Genomic DNA, 23,780 nt, shown 5'->3' with positions numbered 1-23,780 from the left:
TATAGGGGAAAACAACAGAATGGGAAAGACTAGAGATCTCTTCAAGAAAATTAGAGATAACAAGGGAACATTTCATGCAAAGATGGGCTCGATAAAGGACAGAAATGGTATGGACCTATCAGAAGGAGAAGATATTAAGAAGAAGTGGCAAGAATATACAGAACTGTACAAAAAAGATCTTCACGACAAAGATAATCACGATGGTGTTATCATTCACCTAGAGCAAGACATCCTGGAATGTGAAGTCAAGTGGGCCTTAGAAAGCATCACTACGAACAAAGCTAGTGGAGGTGATGGAATTCCGGTTGAGCTATTTCAAATCCTGAAAGATGATGCCCTGAAAGTGCTGCACGCAATATGCCAGCAAATTTGGAAAACTCAGCAGTGGCCACAGGACTGGAAAAGGTCAGTTTTCATTCCAATCCCAAAGAAAGGCAATGTCAAAGAATGCTCAAACTACAGCACAATTGCACTCATCTCACACGCTAGTAAAGTAATGCTCAAAATTCTGCTCACGTACTGCCCGTGAACTTCCAGATGTTCAAGCTGGTTTTAGAAAAGGCAGAGGAACCAGAGATCAAATTGCCAACATCTGCTGGATCATGGAAAAAGCAAGAGAGTTCCAGAAAAACATCTATTTCTGCTTTATTGACTATGCCAAAGCCTTTGACTGTCTGGATTATAATAAACTGTGGAAAATTGTGAAAGAGATGGGAATACCAGACCACCTGACCTGCCTCTAGAGAAATCTGTATGCAGGTCAGGAAGCAACAGTTAGAACTGGACATGGAACAACAGACTGCTTCCAAATAGGAAAAGGAGTACATTAAGGCTGTATATTGTCACCCTGCTTATTTAACTTATATGCAGAGTACATCATGAGAAACGCTGGGCTGGAAGAAGCACAAGCTGGAATCAAGATTGCCGGGAGAAATATCAATAACCTCAGATATGCAGATGACACCACCCTTATGGCAGAAAGTGAAGAGGAACTCAAAAGCCTCTTGAGGAAAGTGAGAGAGGAGAGTGGAAAAGTTGGCTTAAAGCGCAACATTCAGAAAACTAAGATCATGGCATCTGGTCCCATCACTTCATGGAAAATAGATGGGGAAACAGTGTCAGACTTTATTTTGCGGGGCTCCAAAATCACTGCAGATGGTGATTGCAGCCATGAAATTAAAAGACGCTTACTCCTTGGAAGGAAAGTTATGACCAACCTAGACAGCACATTCAAAAGCAGAGACATCATTTTGCCAACAAAGATCCATCTAAGCAAGGCTATGTTTTTTCTAGTGGCCATGTATGGATGGGAAAGTTGGACTGTGAATAAAGCTGAGCACTGAAGAATTGATGCTTTTGAACTGTGGTGTTGGAGAAGACTCTTGAGAGTCCCTTGGATGGCAAGGAGATCCAACCAGTCCACTCTAAAAGAGATCAAACCTGGGTGTTCTTTGGAACCAGGACTGATGCTAAAGCTGAAACTCCAATACTTTGGCCACCTCATGTGAAGAGTTGACTCATTGGAAAAAAACTGATTCTGGGAGGGATTGGGGGCAGGAGGAGAAGGGGACAACAGAGGATGAGATGGCTGGATGGCATCACCGACTCGATGGACATGAGTTTGTGTAAACTCCGGGTGTTGGTGATGGACAGGGAGGCCTGGCGTGCTGCAATTCATGGAGTCGCAAAGAGTCAGACACAACTGAGCGACTGAACTGAACTGAATATACTTATATATTAAAGTTAATATATATTATATATAATATTTTTCTTGAACCATTTGAGAGAAAAGTCATACATAATGGCCATTTAATCTAAACTTTTCAGTATGTCTTTTCTAAGAATAAGGATATCCTCTTACAATAACCACAGTACAGATATCTACTTCAGTAAACTTTAACACTAACAAAGGTTTATATAAGTTTACAACCATATTCCAGTGTTTTTCTGTTGACTCAGTAATATTCTTTATAGTAAAATTTCTGCCTAATTTAGAATCAGGTATGCCTTTAGTTGGCATGTCTGTATCTTTTCCTTTGATCTAGAACATTTTCCACAGCCTTCTTTGTTTTTTATGCCATTGGTATTTTTGAGGAATATAACCTCCCCCTCCCCTTCCTTAGAGTGTTCCTCATTAGGGGTCTGTCTGAAATTTCTTCATATTTAGAGTCAGATGCATATGGGCTGCAGTGTTGTAATAGTGGGAGGTATCCTTCTTGGGGCATTACACGGGAGGTGCACAGGATTTTGCTGATGCTAATTTGGACATAATTGTCAAAGTGTCATCCCATTTCTCATACTGTTTTTCCTCTTGAGTTACCAAACAATCTCTGGGAAGATGCCTCACAATGATACAAATATCCTACACCTCTTCAGCATTTCTCTCAATTTAGCATCCGTTGATGCTTTCCCGAACCAGCTCTCGCACTTGCCCTTTTCTGCCAGTTGGCCCTTGGTATTTTACACTAAGGAAAGCCTGTCCTTCTCTCTCAGTTATTTACCTGTCTACTTACTATTGGTTTAGAATCATGAATGCTTACTTTCCAGAAACTATCTAACAGTTCATTACTGTCATTAATTATTTTGGGCACAGATTATATTTGGTGGGGGGCGGGGAAGGGCAGGTTTCAAACTGGCCCAGTGTTTTGTGAGATGCCCATGACTTTTTTGAGCACATCCTAATTTCTTGGCATAACAAGCCGTTCCAGCCTCATTTTATACCCATCTTGCCCCAGTCTAGGAGTCTTGGAATCCAGAAGTCTTGCTTCCTTTCAGTGGGAGATGGATGCTATTAAAGAGTGAGATGTGGGGCAGTGGGTATACTCATTACTGCTGGAGCATTATTGTTTCTAGACCTAGCTGCTAACTAGAGCTATGCATATACAGCTATAGTTATGTAGTATATAGAGATATGCATATATAATTAACAAAGTACCTATACACTATGCTATCTACATACATGTCACATAAACACACATATATACATATACACATATTTTAGAAATCATGAACCCATACCAATACTTTGAATTCCATGCCACCCTCACAAAATTCTTTTTTGCTTTCCCCTATTTCTTATTTAGGTGCTCCATTTCCCAGTGAGAACTCTAAAACATCAACATATTTACTTATTTGTGTAACCCTATAATATATCTCTGGAGAAGGCGATGGCACCCCACTCCAGTACTCTTGCCTGGCAAATCCCACGGATGGAAGAGCCTGGTAGGCTGTAGTCCATGGGGTCGCAAAGAGTCGGACACAACTGAGCGACTTCACTTTCACTTTTCACTTTCATGCATTGGAGAAGGAAATGGCAACCCACTCCAGTGTTCTTGCCTGGAGAATCCCAGGGACGGGGGAGCCTGGTGGGCTGCCGTCTATGGGGTCCCACAGAGTTGGACATGACTGAAGTGACTTAGCAGCAGCAGCAGCATAACATATCTTGCAGTTTCAAAGTTGCTATGCCCCTACCATTAAAAAAGAGAAAAAAAAAAAGTCTGTACTGTAAAAGAGGTCAAGATTTGCTTGCAATCTTCCCCAACAAGACACCACTAAAGATTGAAATATATTCGTAAACTACTTGGATTTATTTTTTCCCTTTTCTTTCAGTTTGCTTAAGATTTATTTGAAATAAACTTGCATTTGCTTCAGTTTTCTTTCAGTTTTAATTTATATTTCTTTTCCAAAAACAGACACAGGAACTAATCTAAAAGTACCTAACTATAAAAAACTTTTTGCAGTATAAAGAAATATATTGTTTTTATAAGACCACGGGGTCTTATCTGTTTAAATAGAACAAAATAAAATGATCTATCATATTATAAATATACTTTTTGATTTTAGAAATGAGAAGGGACTTTCATCCTTGCCATTGAATGTTTCAGCTACATGCATCCAGATAACATTTAATTGATGGAATATTCAATAAGATAGGGTCATCTGAGACATCCTCTCTCTGAATCGAAGTATTCTACACAAACTGCACTTTTCTACCAGGACACATGGAGGTCTGACCCAGAACTGTTTGCTGACAGGCTCAGCATCTCACTGGCCCTACAGGTTCTTCTGATTCAGAAACTATTAGAAATGCAAAATTAATTAAACTGATGGAACATCTGAAGTACAGCTGTTGTGGTTTCTGGGTCTATATGGAATGTCAGGTAGTGTGGTATAATTATAAAAAGTTTCAGATTGGCATTTGAGAGGCTTGGGTTAAATTTTTATCTCTAGGTCTTTAGGAAATGCATATTTCTGAATCTATATAATTAAGGTTATTGCATATGTAAGAGAAAATATGTGTCTTTCTCCCACATTCTTACTAATGTGTATATGTATCTATTAAACATTCATTGGTGCTATCTTCTTTCTTCCCATCATCATCTTTACACTAATCTTAATCTCTCTTTGCTAAATTTGTAGGCCAAAAAAAAAAAAAATTAAATGCTTTTAGGCCAAACCTTGTTAAACCTATCTCCATACAGAAGTAGTTACCTGTGTTTTATCCCAGAATTCTACAATATGGACAGGTTTCACATTACCACTAACATTTAATTTCTAGAAATCGCATAATTAAGACTTAGGAAATCTTACCTAGTTTCTTCCTTGAACCTTCCAAGTCTCATGATGATTAATTATGGGGACACCATTTTTTTTCAGGACCAATTGCAAATTCTATCAAGAAGGATGTGACCTATTCCCCAGATGCTGTCTAAGTTAATACAGCCCTTCTTGAAAATGGTACTATTTTCTCCCTGGCACTCACCTGATTAATTCTCAGTTTGCTGATGAGGGCTTCCCTGGTGGCTCAGTGGTAAAGAATCTGCCTGCCAATGCAGGAGACGTGGGTTCAATCCCTGGGTTGAAAATATCTCCTAGAGAAAGAAATGGCAACCCACTCCAGGATTCTTGCCTAGAGAATCCCATGGACAGAGGAGCCTGGCAGGCTACAGTTCCATGGCACCACAAAACAGTCAGACACGACTTAGCAACTAAACTGTTTGCTGATACTGGGACAGACCTGACTGGCAGCGTAATCCCTACTCTGGGAGTTTCCACCCAAAGCAGTCATGCACAGTGGAGGCCTCACATACAAAGCAGAAGCACCTGGACACCACCATCTCAAAGTGAGCACTGCACAGTCGGCCATCTCCAGCTAACTCCGAGCTTAAATAATGAACAAACTCCAGTACAACTGGCCCCTCAGCCACAGTCAGAGACTCTGCTTCCCTAATATGGGACAGAAACAGTTTGGAATTTGGGGGTTTAAAAGACCCATCCACTTCCACCCTGTTCCTTCTCTTCAGAAGTCTTCCTGAACTCCATATTAGATGAGGTTTTCTGCTTGGCAGTAAAACTTTCTTTCTTTTTTTTTCCTCTCAGGGTTCAATCTTTGGTCTCTCTAGTTTTTATTTTTCTTGAGTACACATCTGCATACTAAAGGCTGATCCCTGTGAGTACCATGATTCTTTTGGCTTAAAAGGCTTTTTCTCAGCCATGAAGCATGTTCAACTCACATGCAAGGTGAGCTGAAAATACCAAAGAGTTAATATTCCCAAACCTCCCCTAGACTGTTAACAGACAAGATGTTAATGGTAAACATCCAAACTTCTACCTACTTAGGTAACTCTCAGGCATTGTCTATACTATCTCACATTTTGCCAACAGGGTTGAGCTCCACTTGCCCTCTGTATTCACTGGCTTCCTCATTCATCCTCCATTTTTTTTTTTCCCATGCCTCATGTCTACTCTCCTACTGATGTTTTGTCACACTTGGCATCACTTCCTAAATCAACTACTTGGATTCAAAAATCTTATTTCCAAGTCTGCTTCAAGGGGAACCCAAACCAACACAGTTCTTTTCATGGGCTTTTCTGAAGGATGAGATTAAAAAGTTTAATCCTCACTAGCATTTCTGGTTCTAGCTTCCAATCTTTGACAACTAAGGACAAAAGTTTTAAAATATATTCTAAGAATAAAAGTCTTTAGACACTGGGAAGTCTAATTCCAAATATTAAAAGGAAAATCATTCTAAATCATTAGAAGCCCCCGATTTACCTTATGAAGCTGAACATATAACTTATTTTTCAGTATCTGCATTTGGGAAGACCTTCAGGAAAAATGAGATGTCTTCTCTACAGCTACATGAGTAACAGGGCCCCACAGTTTTGTCGACTTTGAAGGAGCTCTGTTCCAAAGGTAAATTCCAATCTCCATTTCCAGAGACAGACGATTGCTTCAGCTTTTAAATAATAGTTCTGCAGAATCATACTTTCTTTTTAAAATTATTGTTTAAAACATGTTTATAGACAGGAATTAAAATTTACCCATTTTTATTCACCTAGCCTCTGGAAGACTCTGGAATGTTTAAGAAATATTTGTTAAGACTGATCAAATTGAGTTGAAATGAACTACAGGCTTCTCTTGAAAGCCTGTAGTTACAATTTGCTACATGAACCAGTTGAGTGGTGTTCAACTAATTTTGAAGTCAGTCAACAATTAATGAATATATAGATTTCAGATATAGGATATACTGGATTTAAAATCAATTATAAAGGTTAATAATCCAATTGAACAGTGTAGTGATTTGTGAAACAATGTAAGTAAAAATCACATATAGTTTCAAATATCAGATTCTGGAACTATGCAAAGATGATTTTTACCAGATCTCATTTTAGTTGGATTAATTGGTTAATAGAGTAAATATCTAGTGTAGACAGTGATTTCAATAAGTGGAAATCGGGTAGAGTTTTGCATAAATACACAATTAATGCATATTTGTAAATCATTATTAAGTATATCATTGCTTTATTTATAAAACCTAAATGAACTTGTTATAAAGTATAGTACAGAATATATACACAGATCACACCAGGCTATTTAGAGGAAGAAATCTTATGGTGATATGTTAAGTGTCTGAATATATTGTAAATATTACTGATAATGAGGTTTCTAGCTCTGTGGGGGCATTAATGTGTTACACAAACATGCTATTTAAAACCATGAATGCATTTTACATCATTATATCTAAGTTTTGCTTTAGCTAATCTCCCCAAAACACATACCTTGTTCATTATATCCAGACTTTCATGATGTTTATGTATTTTAACTCCATTATTTTCCATGGTTTATTAATTTTCTCAGATAGGAGAATGCCTGGGCAGACCACCACAATTTGTTCTGTTACTATGGCTATAATCTGGAGTATGTCATATTACTGAGCACTACACATATTATTTGGAGAAGGCAATGGCACCCCACTCCAGTACTCTTGCCTGGAAAATCCCATGGATGGTGGAGCCTGGTAGGCTGCAGACCATGGGGTCGCAAAGAGTTGGACACAACTGAACAACTTCACTTTCACTTTTCCCTTTCATGCATTGGAGAAGGAAATGGCAACCCACTCCAGTGTTCTTGCCTGGAGAATCCCAGGGACGGGGGAGCCTGGTGGGCCACCGTCTATGGGGTCGCACAGAGTCAGACACGACTGAAGTGACTTAGCAGCAACACACATATTATTAATGTTAATAAAGGCTTTTTCAAATATGTGGAAATTAGAGACAGGTTATGTTCCCATGAAAGTCTAAGAGCTACCTAGATATGGATCTAATTCAGTGCTTCAGATCCATCATCTCAAATATTATCAATACTGTTTTAAAAGAAGATGTAACCTTTAAAAGGAGAGGATCTTATTTCTTGGAAAATATGCATCAGGATCAAACTGGAGTGAATTCATAGGAAATGTGCCCATACTATAAGACTGCTAAAATGAAACATTTTAACTAGAATTCTGTAAAGAATAGAATAGGCTTTCTAAAACAGAAAAGATCATAAAATAGTAGTAAATTATTAGGAAAGACAAGAAATACTGATGTTGAAATGAAAATATTTTCATATGCAAGGTTAATTGTTAGGAAGTCGGGAAAGTGGGACAACACATTGTAAGGCCATTGGGTGTGTTATGGATAAGGATATGTAAAGACAAGTGTCTCTCCTTTGCCTCTACTCGCTGAACACTGTGCAGGTAGGTCTTGTCTGGTTCTCATAACTATCATTTACTCTGGAGAAAAGGCACCTCTCAAGCCTGAGAACCCCTAGGGGCCCATCTCTGCATCTTAGTCCAGGCACCACAGACTATACTCAGACTCTCTTGCCTGCTTTGAGCTGGGTGGAACTTCTCTTGGGACTTGGAATATTTGGCCTTCAGAACTCTCTATGTGTTCTCTAATATTGTTATCACCAGATGGATGCATGCAGTTGTCCTGTTAGTGAAAGCAAAAACTCACTGAAATGAAGTTTGAACAAAAAATAGCAACGATTCTATATTTGCAAACCACAATGTATTAAAATTTACTAATAACATAGCCTAAAAGTCTGTTTTTTCCTTTTAATTTCAGTCTAATATAAAAACCAACTTCCTGCTAGGCTGTTTTCATTCCTTTCAGGTCCTTTCAGTAGCACAAATGGGTCAGAGTTGGGAAGAAAAAAGGGAATGTATTACCATATATGAGCTTGTATGATGGTTTCCATGGATAATATAAGACAGAGTTTTTCTCCAATAAGCATATATGGTTCCACCTCTATGTTTATGCCAACTAAATGGGCCAAAGCATAAGAACAACTCTTACTTGGTTCCTACTAGAAAGATCTCATTGTTTATTAACCAACAAATGCAACGACAATATTGTTTTTGTTCACATGTTCACTTTTCTAACTGCCCTTTTCTAGAATTTTTAATTCCATATTTTTCATTACTTATTCAAGAACATGCAAGTAAAGTACTTCTTATAATGGCTATAGTCTTCCTGAAATCCCACTCTCTTTCAAAGGAAGGAAAACAGATTTCCATTATGTGTTTGATTTCTTAACCTTTTTAAAGTCACAGCATAGAATGAATATGAATTAATAATGATTTTATTATCCCAGTTTCTCTCTTCAAGAGAATGTACATGAAGAAAAGTTAGAAAAATTGATGTGTCCAATAGATATTTCTGTCTTCTGATGCCATTTGGACTTAACATTGAATAATTTAGCACTAGTGTTTTCATATGAAAAAGAGTTTCAACGTTTTTATTGGATTTCCCATTCTCAATACTGAAAAGGCACATTAATTGTTCCATGAGTGAAAGGGGGTTATATTTTATAACATCATATTTGTTTTGAAGACACAGTAAAGAAAATTAAGTGCATTGTTAAGTGTTCTTTCTTTGATATGTTCTAAATGCAAATTGTTGGCATGTAGAGAGAAGTGATGCCACACTGCAGATCATTCTTGATGGATGAAGCACACACTGAAGTATCACTTTCTAACAATTAAGACATTAGTACTAACAATTATGCCATTTCTTCTCTAGAGTTCACAGCACAATTAGTTTATGCCTAATTAAGGGCCTAAATCAGTAAAGATTGCCCGGCTTCAGTCTGAGGGTGAATTTCTGTAGGCTACTTTCTAAGATTTCTCAACTTCAATTAGAATGTAATTTAATTTGAAGTGATGACTGGAAAGGACTCCTTACTATTTTTACAATTTTATTATTTTTAACAAATTTTTATTTTTATCTCCTTTTTCTATGTTTTCCTTTTAAATTGTTAAGAGAGAGAAAGAACAACACCAAGTTGAAGAAACATTCTTTTAGTTTAAAAAGTTTGTAGTTTTTTAAATTTTTCTACAGGCCATCATTCTCTATCATTTCAAATTTCTCAGAAAATATTTTAAAACTGAAATCTCCAAATCAGTAACAAAGCCACAATAAAGGGAAAGTGTACATTGAGTGTAATATAAGTGTTTTATTGATTTTTTAATTGGATATAATCATTTTCAAACACCTTATTAAATAGCAATATCAGGAAACAATTTTTCCTTATATTAAAATTAAGATTACCAGAAAAACAAATGAAACTAAGAAAAATAAATGAAGCCAATAAATGACATATATATACATATACATATACACTTAGAAACGTGAGTATATGTTTTTTTATGTGCATATACACACATATTCACTATACATGTATAGTGAATACACACACACTATATATACATATATGTAAGGCATTTGTGCATGCACATATGGAATTTATCATGCTTTATATTCTTACATGCATTATATCATAATGTCATCTCTATTTTACAGCTGAGGAAACTGGAGACTGAAGCTTAGAAGTGTTTATTAACTTTCACGCAGTCATACAGCTAGTAAAATGGCTGAGGCACAAAGTGAGAAAACACAGGACAGACTAATATAAAATAAAGGTCAAAAGAGTGCAAATAAAATTCCACATTTAATGTTGCCTTTATGATTAGTTACGCCCTTTCAAAACTCATTTAACCCTAAAGCAATGTCTTATTCAAAAATATAAAACAAATGGCTCTTAAACTTTATCAAAAATAAGAAAAAAGGTTTCTAATTCAATTTTTATTTCTCTTTAGACATTTCTTTGCATGACGAATTAGAAAATATGAGAAAAGGGAAATCTGTTATCCCTAAAAGAAAGAGATGAAAAACTCTTATGATATCAATATGGTAAAAGAAAGAAACCAAGAAACCTTGCTCTTATGGACTTATAAACAGAAATGCTTGTATATTAGAAACTAACTACAATAAATTTTCCATGTTTAACTAAAACTAGTTTTATCCTCTTCCAATTTCCAAAGTGAAATTAACAACTTCTAAGGAATAAAAACAAAAGAAAATTAGAAAAGAAAACAAAAAATAAGCAAATTATATTTCTCTAATTAAAAGGCAAACTTAGAAGAGGAAAAATGTCTTTATGTGAGCCACATATAATCCTGGGCACTCCCCTTCCCTTGAAATTTTGTTACTTGGTTTACCAGAGTCGGGTGGGTTAAATGTCCCCTACCCATAGGCATAGCTAAGCAAGAAAACACTTCAGAAAAGTAAAATGAATTGGGTTAAAATCTGAAGATGTGCTCATCTCTTCCAATTGCACAATTTATCTTCAAACTTCTCCTCAAAAACCTTTGAAATACTGGCCACTGTTTCTGGAAGTTCACAGAAACAGCATGATTAATGATAGCCAATGAACTGTTTTAATTTTCCTTAGTATTTCAAATACATTTATTTACAGGGGAACATTGTAGAAATTATTTTTAATATTTTTGAAGATTGTTATGTTAAAATACATGAATGTATATGCACATATATCCGTGTAGATATATTTGCTAATATATTCATATTTACACACACATATGTGTGCATTTATAAGTATATAATCTAAAATATATACACTGCTGGAGTTGGAATTTTGTCATGGGCAATGCTTTGATCCTGGAAGCCCTGAAGAGCCACATGGTACACAATAGAAAACATACCCAAACAAAACCATTAACAAACATTCAAATAATTAGAGTGAAAAAAGTCAGAGTAGATCTAAGGAAATCAGGAATTTGATCTGAAGCAATTTCTATACAGTTATATTTTATTTATCTCTTTCTGATGTGGAATTTTAGGTAGAGAAAATAAAGTCTGGATCAGTTTTTATGGCATCACAACCACACGTGTAAGAAAGTACATGCCACAAAAACTTATTGCAATATGTATTTCATGAGCCTCAAACTATCTCCTGCTGAGAAAGAAATAGGTCCTCCCTTTCAGCTTCATATTTGTTACAGATCAACATAATAGAATATTTATTCTATCATTTTGTAATTATTTGTTTGTTAATGATACTCATGAAAATGCTGATTTCCTGGTATTCATTTTAAAGAACTTAAAGGGCAAGTTCCACCTTATACTGATAACCATAAGATACGTAGATTCTTATATCTGAGGGACAGACCCAAAAAATCACATGTCAGCTTACTTCATACTTACAAGTTGTGTGGTTAGAAAATATTTCTACAATGTTTTGCCATTTTTATATTTTCTTCAGAAAATATCCTATATTTGTAAACCAGTGCAACAAAGCTTATCTTTGCTCTGCACAAGGGCTATAATTTAAAATTTCTTTGTTTCCCATTTCACAATACCTGTATTTCCATCAAGTTTTGAAGAAAGGGGCTGGGGAGAACAATGGCTTGTTTATTTTACCCAGAGCCTTTCACCTATTAAACAGTCCCACAGAACTGACCCCAGGATTAAGTTGTAGCAAAATTCCAACAGATATATTTCTTTTTTTAAGTAGGAGTTTTGCAATGCAAATGACCACTAAATCTATTATGTGTGTTTTAACTTAAATATCTACTTTGAATCACAATATTATTGAAAGAAAGGGAGAAAAGAAAGAAGAAAAAAGTACTTATTTGAGGAATATGGGATTAAAACTGCAATTAACTATCTTTGTTGGTATTTTTCATGTTATTTTTGTCCTACCTTTTCTCAGTCTGTCTTAGAAAGCAGTTTATAATAATTCTTTGACCATTGCATCCAAATAGAAGAACTTTTAATGACAAGTTTCTACTCTACAGTACTATTCAATATTCATTTGATTTAAGAGCATTATGTAGTGAACACAACTACTTTATAATGGGTGAATCAATGATTAATGTTGAACCAAAATATTCATCAATTAATAATAAAGAATACTGGCTGCTCTGTCAAAAACAAAATGAACAACACACACACACACACAAGCAAAAACCACCAAAATTCAGCCCTTCTCATTTGTCTCTGACAGTGGGTACCTTCTAAGAATTAAAGAGGAATGCTGATTCTTCAAGAGAAGAATAATCTGTCTGTGAAATATGAAAATAAGGGAAATAGTCCATGGCATGAGTTTCTGATGTGGTTGTGCTATTGAAAAAGATTGTTGCTTCTTGAAATATTATCTTTTTTTAAAATAATACGTTCTTTGTATTTTTTGTTCTTATTTTTGGCTGTGGTAGGTCTTCATTACTATAGGTGGGCTTTCTCTAGTTGCAGAGCATGGGCTTCTCATCAGAGTGGCTTATCTTTTTGCAGCTCTCGGCTTCTAGGCACATGGCCTTCAATAGTTGTGGCACACAGGCTCAGCAGTTGTAGCACACAGGCTTAGCTGCCCCTCAGCATGTGGGATCTTCCCAGACAAGGGATCAAATGAATAGCCTCTGCACTGGCAGGAGGATTCTTAACCACTGGACCACCAGGGAAGTCTGAAATATCATCTTAAGTAACATTATGTGAAAGTCACTTAGTCACGTCTGACTCTTTGCAACCCCACGGACTATACAGTCCATGGTATTCTCCATTCCAGAATACTGGAGTGGGTAGCCTTTCCCTTCTCCAGAGTATCTTCCCAAGCCAGGGATTGAACCCAGGTCTCTTGCATTGCAGGCAGACTCTTTACCAGATGAGCCATAAGGAAAGCCCAAGAATACTGGAGTGGGTGGCCTATCCCTTCTCCAGCTGATCTTCCTGACACAGGAATTGAACCAGGGTCTCCTCATTGCAGGCAGTTCCTTTACCAACTGAGCTATCAAAGAATCCCAAGTAACATTATAGATACCCCAATAAATGGCTCATCACTTTTCTCAAACTGCTTGTTAATAATTTATGGGGAAAAAAGTGTTAATAAGAACAGAATACAGTTTTACATAGTCATTGACAAATATCAAAATTTGAGGAAATATGTGGATAAATTCTTTATGTTATTGTTGTTCAGTCACCAAGTCATATCCGACTCTTCATGACCCCATGGACTGAAGCACGTCAGGCTTCCCTGTCCTTCACTATCTCCCAGAGTTTGCCCAAGTTCATGTCCATTGCACTGGTGATGCCATCCAACTATCTCATCCTCTGAAACCCTCTTTTGCTTTCAATCATTCCCAGAATCAGGGTCTTTTCCAGTGAGTTGGCTCTTCCCATCAGGTAGCCGAAGTATTGGAAGTTTAGCTTTAGCATCAGTCCTTCCAATGAGTATACAAGGTTGATTTCCTTTAAGATTGACTGGTTTGATCTCCTTGCTGTCCAAAAAAACCTAGCTAAAATAGGGAACTTCATGAAATACACAATAATATAATTTAATTAGCTGCCAATAAATAAACAAGTTCTATGAAATGAGCCATGCCTGCTTCAGGGGCCATCATCTGGGTCTATGCTATGCACAAGGTCTAAGAAGGTACATAAAAGTAACACAAATTCTTGCCGGTCCAATTTTGGCCTGGAGGGTAGAAGGAACTGGGATGAATGCACGTGTTATTGCCTTTACTGGGGTTGTAAATTGAAGCTACCTGAAGTCAGGAGACTTCTTTTACATTTGCTGTTTCCCCAGTACCCAGCACAGTGTAGAGGTCTTGGCTGATAGACTCAAAGTTATCTGTGGTCATTCATAAGATCCCTGAATTGAAAGTTAAACATCACAATACACATTAGACTGTGTGGGCTAAGAGCTATTTCTCTGTCTGACTTGCTTCACTCAGTATGACAACCTCTGGATTTATTCATGTTGCTACAAATGGCATTATTTCAGTCTTGTTAATGGTTGAGTAATATTCCATTGTACATATGTACTACATCTTCTTTATCCATTCCTCCACCAATGGATATTTAACTTGATTCTATGTCATGGCTATTGTAAACAGTGCTGCAATGAACATTGGGATGCATGTATCCTTTCAGACAATGTTTTTCTTCAGATATATGCCCAGGAGCGGGATTGCAGGATCATGTGGTAACTCTATTTTTAGTTTTTAAGGAACCTCCATATTATTCTCCATAGTGACTGTATCAATTTACATTAGCACCAACAGTGCAGGACAGTTTCCTTCTTTCCACACTCCCTCCAGCATTTATTGTTTGTGGATATTTTTGAGGATAATTGTATTGTATAGTTTTAAGTTTTAAGAATCTATAACAGTTGGTGAAGCCATGAAAATAAATGATTTTTGTGAAAAAGAAAAAAAAAACACAGTACAATGAGAAAAGCACACAAGTCAAGTCTCAACGCTCTAATATATGCACATTTAATAAAGAATAGGGAAGCACATTTAACATGAAATACAAGTAATGGATCAAATATTTGCCATGAGGTTGAATAGGGTTTAATTTCAAATTCAGTTCAGTTCAGTTCATTTCAGTTGCTCAGTCGTGTCTGACTCTTTGCAACCCCATGAATCACAGCACGCCAGGCCTCCCTGTCCATCACCAACTTCTGGAGTTCACTCAAACTCACATCCATCAAGTCGGTGATGCCATCCAGCCATCTCATCCTCTGTCGTCCCCTTCTCCTCCTGCCCCCAATCCCTCCCAGCATCAGAGTCTTTCCCATGAGTCAACACTTCGCATGAGGTGGCCAAAATACTGGAGTTTCAGCCTCAGCATCATTCCCTCCAATGAACACCCAGGACTGATCTCCTTTAGGATGGACTGGTTGGATCTCCTTTGCAGTCCAAGGGACTCTCAAGAGTCTTCTCCAACACCACAGTTCAAAAGCATCAATTCTTCAGCACTCAGCCTTCTTCACAGTCCAACTCTCACATCCATACATGAACACTGGAAAAACCACAGCCTTGACTAGACAGACCTTTGTTGGCAAAGTAATATCTCTGCTTTTCAATATGCTATCTAGGTTGGTCATAACTTTCCTTCCAAGGAGTAAATATTAGCATAACTCTGGCATATTACTCATTCTCTCTGATCCTCACTTCTCTAATCTATAAATTGGGGAGAACATAAAAATCTCAGAGTTACTAAGAAGATAAAATTGCATTAAATATTTAAAGCACATAACAAAATTATTAGTTATTAGTATATGGTAGTTATTACATATAGTTAGTAACAGACAAATAAAGAGTTAGGAAAGAAAAGAAGAAATAGAGAAAGAAAAAAAGAAAGAGAGGGAGAAGGAAGAGGGAGGAAGAAAATGAAAAAAAGATACATAGCTAGAAAATATTAATTTTGAGAAAACCATGGCAGAGGGTTTCAAAAAGGTCATTATGATCTGGATGGAGGGAGGAAAAGGAGATGAAAAGTATCCCTAAAGATAATTTTACTACATTGACTTTTATTTCCCCTGCTGTTTCTGTTATAATTCAGAAAATGTGGCTTGAAAGAAAGTTTGTTGTACTTTTATATAAACACATACATTCATATACATGGACAAGTAATGTTTGTGACATTTACTGTCATTTTATTTTCTGTTGTTTGCAAAGTGATGTTTTTCATTTTAAGACAGTTTAAAAAAAAATACGATTACTTGAAATACCATACCCCAGACATAAAAAATTACTATTTCTATAAAACTTTCTTAGTTTCCCTGGTGGCTCAGTGGTAAAGAATCTTCCTGCCAATGCAAGAGACTTGTGTTCAATTCCTGAGTAGGAAAGATCCTCTGGAGAAGGAAATGGAAACCCACTCCAGTATTCTTGTCTGGGAAGTCCCATGGAGATAGGAGCCTGGCAGTCTATAGTCCATGGGGTTGCAAAGTAGTTGGACATGACTTATGGACTAAACAGCAACATAACAAAGTATCCATGCTTCTCTAAACTTGTGTTTTTGTATGGTTTCAGACCATGCATATTTTGAGAGCAATATTATTCATTTAGCTGTATACTGATTGATATATTTTTTCATCATTCTAAATGATTGTAAAGATGTCTGCCATGCTTTCTAAACTAAGTTCTAATTATTGAATGATTAGGTTATTTGCTTAATTGTACTACTGGAAATAAAATAGCAATGAGGAACCCAATATATAAATCATTTCCATAGAATAAACTTTTAGAAATGAGATATTTGTACCAGAGCATTTAAAAACTTTATAAATCGTAACTAATCATTTAAACTGAGTCAATTTAAATTAAACCAATTTAAAGTAAATCATAAGGAAAATAAACACTGATCAAGTAATGTGTGTGTCAATATGAATACTCCAAGTTAGGGGGGAAAAAAAAACTTCAAGGAGTGTCATTTAATGGGTAGTTGAACATGCAGACTTGATGGAAGACCGAATAAACTCACCTTCTTCAACAGAATCTCAGAACAGCAAAGAAACAGGCAACATAAAATAATTTGTTACTTTTGTTTCTAATTGTTTTACCATATTTCTTCTGGGCATAGTGGGGAAGAAAAAATATTATTGGCTCCAGGTAATGATACCTGTTCCCTCTTGCCTTATTCTACTGTGAATTCTGTCTTCGGAGCCAAATGGAGCAAACTTCAACTATGAAGTGCATAAGGAGAAGAAATGTGACAGGTAGGCAAGAGGGGAATCCAAAGAAAGGGCAGGAAAGGAAGCTGTGAGAAAACCTTTGGAGTTGCTTCCACCTGCTTGAAATGGGAGAGTGGAATTAAGGTTTCCAAGAGCTCCATTTCTGAAGGTTTTCACAGGAATCTTTGAAAATCTTAGGCAAGTTCCCTCCCCAACACACTCGGTTCCTTCTTGATTGTTTGGTGTTTTTTAGTCACTAAATCGTATCTCTTGCAACCCCATAGACTATAGCCTGCCAGGATCCTCTGTCCATGGGATTTCCCAAGCAAGAATACTGGAGTGGATTGTCACTTCCTTCTCCAGGGAATTTTCCCGACCCCAGGATCGAACCCACATCTCCCAAACTGCAAGCGAATTCTTTACCACTGAACCACCAGGAAAGCTCTCCTTCTTGATTAGAGAGAAACATACTTACCTATTTGAAAAGTGTTTCTAGAAATTTCCAAGTCCTTAGGGATAGTAGCACTAAAGTCCCTAGGAAACAAAGTAGCTTCATTGCTGGATGAAATATATTCTTGAAAATAGACAAAATTTTACTTTAAGTAAATTTTTTAGTTTTTCTAATTCATATTTATATATTTTAATTATAGATATTTACATAAAGATAAAATGAGAGTACAAAGAACATTTATTATTTATTAGATGTAGAGTAGGGATAGTTTCCCAGTGGTCACATATGTTAGAGGTGGACCATAAAGAAGGCAGAATACTAAAGATTTGATGCCTTTGAATTGTGGTGCTGGAGAAAACTCCTGAAAGTCCCTTGGTCAGCAAGGAGATCAGACCAGTCAATCTTAAGGGAGATCAACCCTGAATATTCACTGGAAGGACTGATTCTGAAGCTGAAGCTCCAGTGTTTTGGTCATCTGATGTGAATAGACGATTCATTGAAAAAGTCCCTGATATTGGGAAAGATCAAGGGCAGAAGGAGAAAGGGGTGTCAGAGGATGAGATGGCTGGATGGCATCACTGATGCAATGAACATGAACTTCAGCAAATTCTGGAAGATGGTGTGGGACAGGAAGGCCTGGCATGCTACAGACCATGGAGTCACAAAGAGTTGGATATGACTGGGAGACTGAACAACAATGATGACAAGGGACAGTTTCAGATTGTGGTTGCTCTGTCAGCTGGGTCCCAGCATGATAGCAAGGTCGGCATGGAGCAGAACCCTTGTCCACCCACCAGGACTGATAGCACGAATGAAGAAAATGAAACAAAACAAAAAGCTTTGTCATTGAAAACTATAGCATCAGAACCTAGGTTAGACAAACACTGCACATCCCAAGAGTAAATGAGGGAAAGAACCAGGAAATTCACATAAGATGAAACATACATGGAATACAGATGAAATACGTATGGATAAAAGAACTTTATCCTCATAAGCAATAAAAAGTTAAATCAATTATTATGTATGTGTATTATCATATATTTTTAAGAATAGGAATCCATACAATGCTGGAAAAAATGCTTTATCTTATCTTTCTAACAAGTAGTGAAGAGTTTTAAACAGATAATCAGAACTGGCTTCAACTTTTATACACAAGAATTTCTTCATAATGATATTTATTACTGTAAGGGAAACACACACACAAAGTCTTTGTTGCACCATTCTTGAGAATAAGAGAATGGCTAATATATATTTTGTACATCCCTATTGTGTTATACAGATATTGAAAGTCTACCTTTGAAGTTGAGGAAGTAGAAATGTGGATTGTTGTTGTTGTTCAGTCTTTAAGTCTTGCCTAACTTTTTGCAACCCCGTGGACTGCAACACACCCATCTTCACTGTCCTTCCCTATCTCCTGGAGTTTACTCAAACTCATGTCCATTGAGTTGGTGATTCAAAAGTGTGGATTAATATCTTTATAATTTCTCACACTTTGTAAACCTCTGGTGTGTTGACCAAATGTGTGTGTATACATCTGTGGCAGTGGTTTTTGACCTTGGGTGTTAAATATCTAGATAGAATCGGGCAATGAGAGACAGGAGCACCTTTGTGAGAGGACATTACTGTGAATGTACCGAGTAGAATGCTGTGCCCTGGGCAATGAGACCCATCTCTGGCAAGGCCATAAGCGTTTGTTAAGTTGTAAAAACATTTATGGCGAAGCATTCTGCATTTATCTAAAAGTTGTCATTGTACACATACCTTTCTTGGGTTTGAAATTTGGAATATTTTTTGAAAGCGCTAAATCTGCATCAAAATTGGGGTTACTCTGAAAAGCAGCCATGAGGTTAAAGGAAATCTCATTTAAATAATGTAGACTTTCATGGAGTAATAACTTAGGGAGAAGAAAGACAGGAAGTGAGTACATATACATGTTGACAGTGGTATCTCTAAGTGGCATGACTTTAGGAGTTTACTTTCTTTCCTTATTCTTTATCGTTTCATAGTTACCAAGTATTCTATAGCAGGCCTGCATTAGTTTATAATCAGAAAGTGAAGGCAACCCTTTAAAGAAGTTTTTTTTAAAGCATGCTTGTTGAGAACTTTACCACAAACTCTAAGAATTGTATTTGCAGATCTAGACTCTTGTGTTAAAAAATATGAATAAAGATTGGTGTCATACCTTCTTCTTTAAATTTATGTTAGTGAAAAGCTAGACTCTCCTGATGATTTAATTAATAACATTATATGTAAAATATCATTTTCTTTCCTTTTAAATTATTGTATTTTTCTTTTTGCTGCCCCAAAATTCAGAGCTAAGTTTTATGCTTATTTTTAGCCAGTTCTTTTTTCTGGATTTTCCGCCCATAACTTATTTGAATCACATTTTAACATTATTATACTCTTTCTTTGATAGCTTTGTTGTACATTTATCACATTGGAAGCTGCCTTCATCTATTTGAAAGTGCATATTCCTGCCATGCTCCTTTTTAAAGCATTGCAGTAACTGAGCACATAGCCTTACAAATGGAATACACCTGCATGTCTGTACATATGCTGTTTTCTCTGCCTAAAGTCTATTTTCCACTATGGCTAGACCAGTAAAATCCTTCTGATTATTCAAGGCTCAGACTTATTATTAGCTCCACTGGGTCCAACAATAATTTGTATATGAGTCCCACAGCAGTTTCTGTCTTAAGTTGTAATGATTTTTATTCTTTCACCAGGCTTTGAGTTTCTCGTGAACTACTAGAGTTAACCTTATTCATCTTCTCAGCATCACTGCACACCACATGGTGAATGCTTAATAAATACTCAAATAAAAAATGTTAAAATATAAGACAACTAAGTGAAACTAATGAGCTCAATCAACTACTCAAACAAATGCATTCTACTTCAATTTTAGGAGTTTATTTGCAATTTCTTTGGTATTGCAAATAATAATCAAAACCATGTTGCCTTTCATGAAAATCTGGTTTCTATTTATGTGGTCTGAGCCAGGTTCTGTTCTATTTATCATTGGTCCATTTATCAAATGTTTAATGGGCACCTATGCTGTGCCTAGCATTGAGCTAGGAACCAGGGAATTGGAGGAAATTAACACGGGCATGATCAATGCCCTTATGAAGCATTGTGTTTCATAACCTCAACAGAGGCAGATATTAAACAATTCACTACAGTTTTTCTTCATTTATTCACGTTTATAAAAGTTATCTAGGAATTCATAAGGTAAGTTGATGATTTTATTGGGCTGGCCAAAAAGTTTGTTCAGGTTTTCCATATTACAGAATACTATTGTATTCTGAATTATGAGCAGCATATTAGTTTATAAAGATGATGGTTAGAGCATAGGAACCTTATGGGGCTATGAGAGCATCAGGTGAGTCCCCAACTCTCTCAAGCCTGAAATAAAGTGGTGGCCAACAGACAAATCATTTTAAGTCATATGACTATGAAAACATAAATCAAAGACCTGAACTGTATAGAAAGACTGGTTTCTTAGTGTAATTTCTGTCCACTGAATGCCTTCAAGAGAAGAGATGCTTTTCCATATTTGTGTGCTTAATGTCTTTCACAATGCTGGGCACATAAGAGATATATAAAAATTTCATTCATTATTAAGAAAAAATTAATTCTTTTTCCCTAGAGAAAGCTTCAATTTTTGAATTTATTTTTCTTGAGGAAGGTGAGGAAGTCTTGACATAGAACCCTCTAATATAACACTATGATGAACAGTTGGAAATAATGCAGAAAAATGTGCAGAAACACAATTATTTAAGGAATAAAGGAGCAAAATCACACCAAGTTTCAATATAACATGAACTTCTTTCCTAATACAAAATTTCTTATTTTGTATGTAGTTTCCACTCAAAGATCTTTAGCATAAACAATCTTATTTGATAGTTACAGTAATTCCTCCTATAAAGTATTTTCTCAAGTTTTTCTTATAAACTCCTCACAGAATATGATTTGTATTAAGTCAAATTTGTCACCACTAAGTTAGGAACACATTACAACCTCATTACTTTTGGTGTTTTCTATTTTGTCTCCAGTTCTACAAATAGCACCAAGCAATGGGTAACAATACCCCTTGGAACAGAATTTTCAATCAATAACCATTTGCTGATTGACTTATTGATCTTGTTTATATTTTATCTCTGCTTGTCATCTTAATCTTACACAACTCAATTAGTATATTTCAAATTTTAAATTCACTTTGACAGGAAATTTTTTTCTATTTCTATACCTTTCTACTGACCTTTCTATAGCCTACTGACAAGGCCAAGTATCAATATACATATTAACATGTACCAAATTAACCAAGAATAAAGCATATTGCTAGCCATTTAGATCTATGTATTTTGTATATTATGCCAATTTTTAAATGTATTAATCATCCAGTAGACCAAAATAATTCTTCAAAGTCACTTCAGCCTATCATGTAAATACGTATACTTATATATGAATTAATCTTGACAACAGATTATTTATCCATTAGCCTGAAAAAGGAATAACAACTGCAGCTGTTACTGTCTAATTATGGAATCCCATATTCTGCCACTTTTTAATAATAAAGCTTTTGACCAAAAGTACTGAAATGGCTTTTTCTATTATTTAGATAGGAAATATTGACATAATTCTTCTGTGAGTAGTGTGAAAGCTTACAATATGTTAACTGGCAACAATAACAATAAGCAATCTGCTTTCTGTGTCCATGGAAAAAAATTCTATAGAGAAATAAAAGACTGACCCTTTGGAAGATATTCTTGGAGAAAGTAAATTTCTCCTGTAACTCAGGAAGACACCAGATTTAATTGAAAAACTGTAATTTACATATATTTCAGTTCAGTTGCTCAGTTGTGTCCAACTCTTTGCGACCCTGTGGACTACATAGCACACCAGGTTTCCCTGTCCATCATCAAGTCCCGGATTGACTCAAACTCATATTCATTGAGTTGGTGATGCCATCCAACCATCTCATCCTCTGTCATCCCCTTCTCCTGCCTTCAATCTTTCCCAGCATCAGGATCTTTTCAAATGAGTCATTTCTTTGCATCAAGGGCCAAAGTATTGGGGTTTCAGCTTCAACATCAGTCCTTCCTCTGAATACTCAGGACCGATCGACTTTAGTATGGACTGGTTGGATCTCCTTGCAATCTAAGGGATTCTCAAGAGTCTTCTCCAAAACCACAGTTCAAAATCATCAATTCTTTGGTGCTCAGCTTTCTTTATAGTCCAACCCTCACATCCATACATGACTACTGGAAAAACCATAGCTTTGACTAGATGGACTTTTGTTGGCAAAGTAATATCTCTGCTTTTCAAAATGTTGTCTAGATTGGTCATACCTTTTCTTCCAAAGAGTAAGTGTCTTTTAATTTCATGGCTGCAGTCACCATCTGCAATGATTTTGGAGCCCCAAAAATAAAATCTCTCACTGTTTCCACTGTTTCCCCATCTATTTGCCATGAAGTGATGGGACCGGATGCCATGATCTTAGTTTTCTGAATGCTGAGTTTTAGGTGAAATTTTTCACTCTCCTCTTTCACTTTCATCAAGAGGCTCTTTAGTTCTTCTTCACTTTCAGCCATAAGGGTGGTATCATCTGCATATCTGAGGTTATTGATATTTCTCCCGGCAATCTTGATTCCAGCTTGTGCTTCATCCAGCCCAGTGTTTCTCATGATGTACTCTGCATATAAGTTAAATAAGCAGGGTGACAATGTACAGCCTTGACGTACTCCTTTCCCAATTTGGAACTAGTTTGTTGTTCCATGTCCAGTTCTAACCTGACCTGCGTACAGGTTTCTCAAGAGGAAGGTCAGGTGGTCTGGTATTCTCATCTCTTTAAGAATTTTCCAGAGTTTCTTGTGGTCCACACAGTCAAAGGCTTTTGCATAGTCAATAAAGCAGAAATAGATATTTTTCTGGAACTCTCTTGCTTTTTTGATGATCCAACGAATGTTGGCAATTTGCTCTCTGGTTCCTCTGCCTTTTCTAAATCCAGTTTGAACATCTGGAAGTTCACAGTACTGTTGAAGCCTGGCTTGGAGAATATTTATATATAATGAATAACTACAAATAAATGTAAGAAATACTCGTAGTCAATCCCCGGGTCAGGAAGATCCCCTGGAGGAGGAAATGGCAACATGTTCCAATATTCTTGCCTGGAGAATTCCGTGGAGCCTGACAGGGTATAGTCCCTGGGGTCACAGAAGAGTTGGGCAAAACTGAGTTACTGAACATA

The sequence above is a fragment of the Bos indicus x Bos taurus genome, chromosome 9, assembly GCF_003369695.1.
Source record: "Bos indicus x Bos taurus breed Angus x Brahman F1 hybrid chromosome 9, Bos_hybrid_MaternalHap_v2.0, whole genome shotgun sequence".
In the NCBI taxonomy this organism is placed as follows: Eukaryota; Metazoa; Chordata; class Mammalia; order Artiodactyla; family Bovidae; genus Bos; species Bos indicus x Bos taurus.
Note: the sequence above shows the minus strand (reverse complement) of the source record.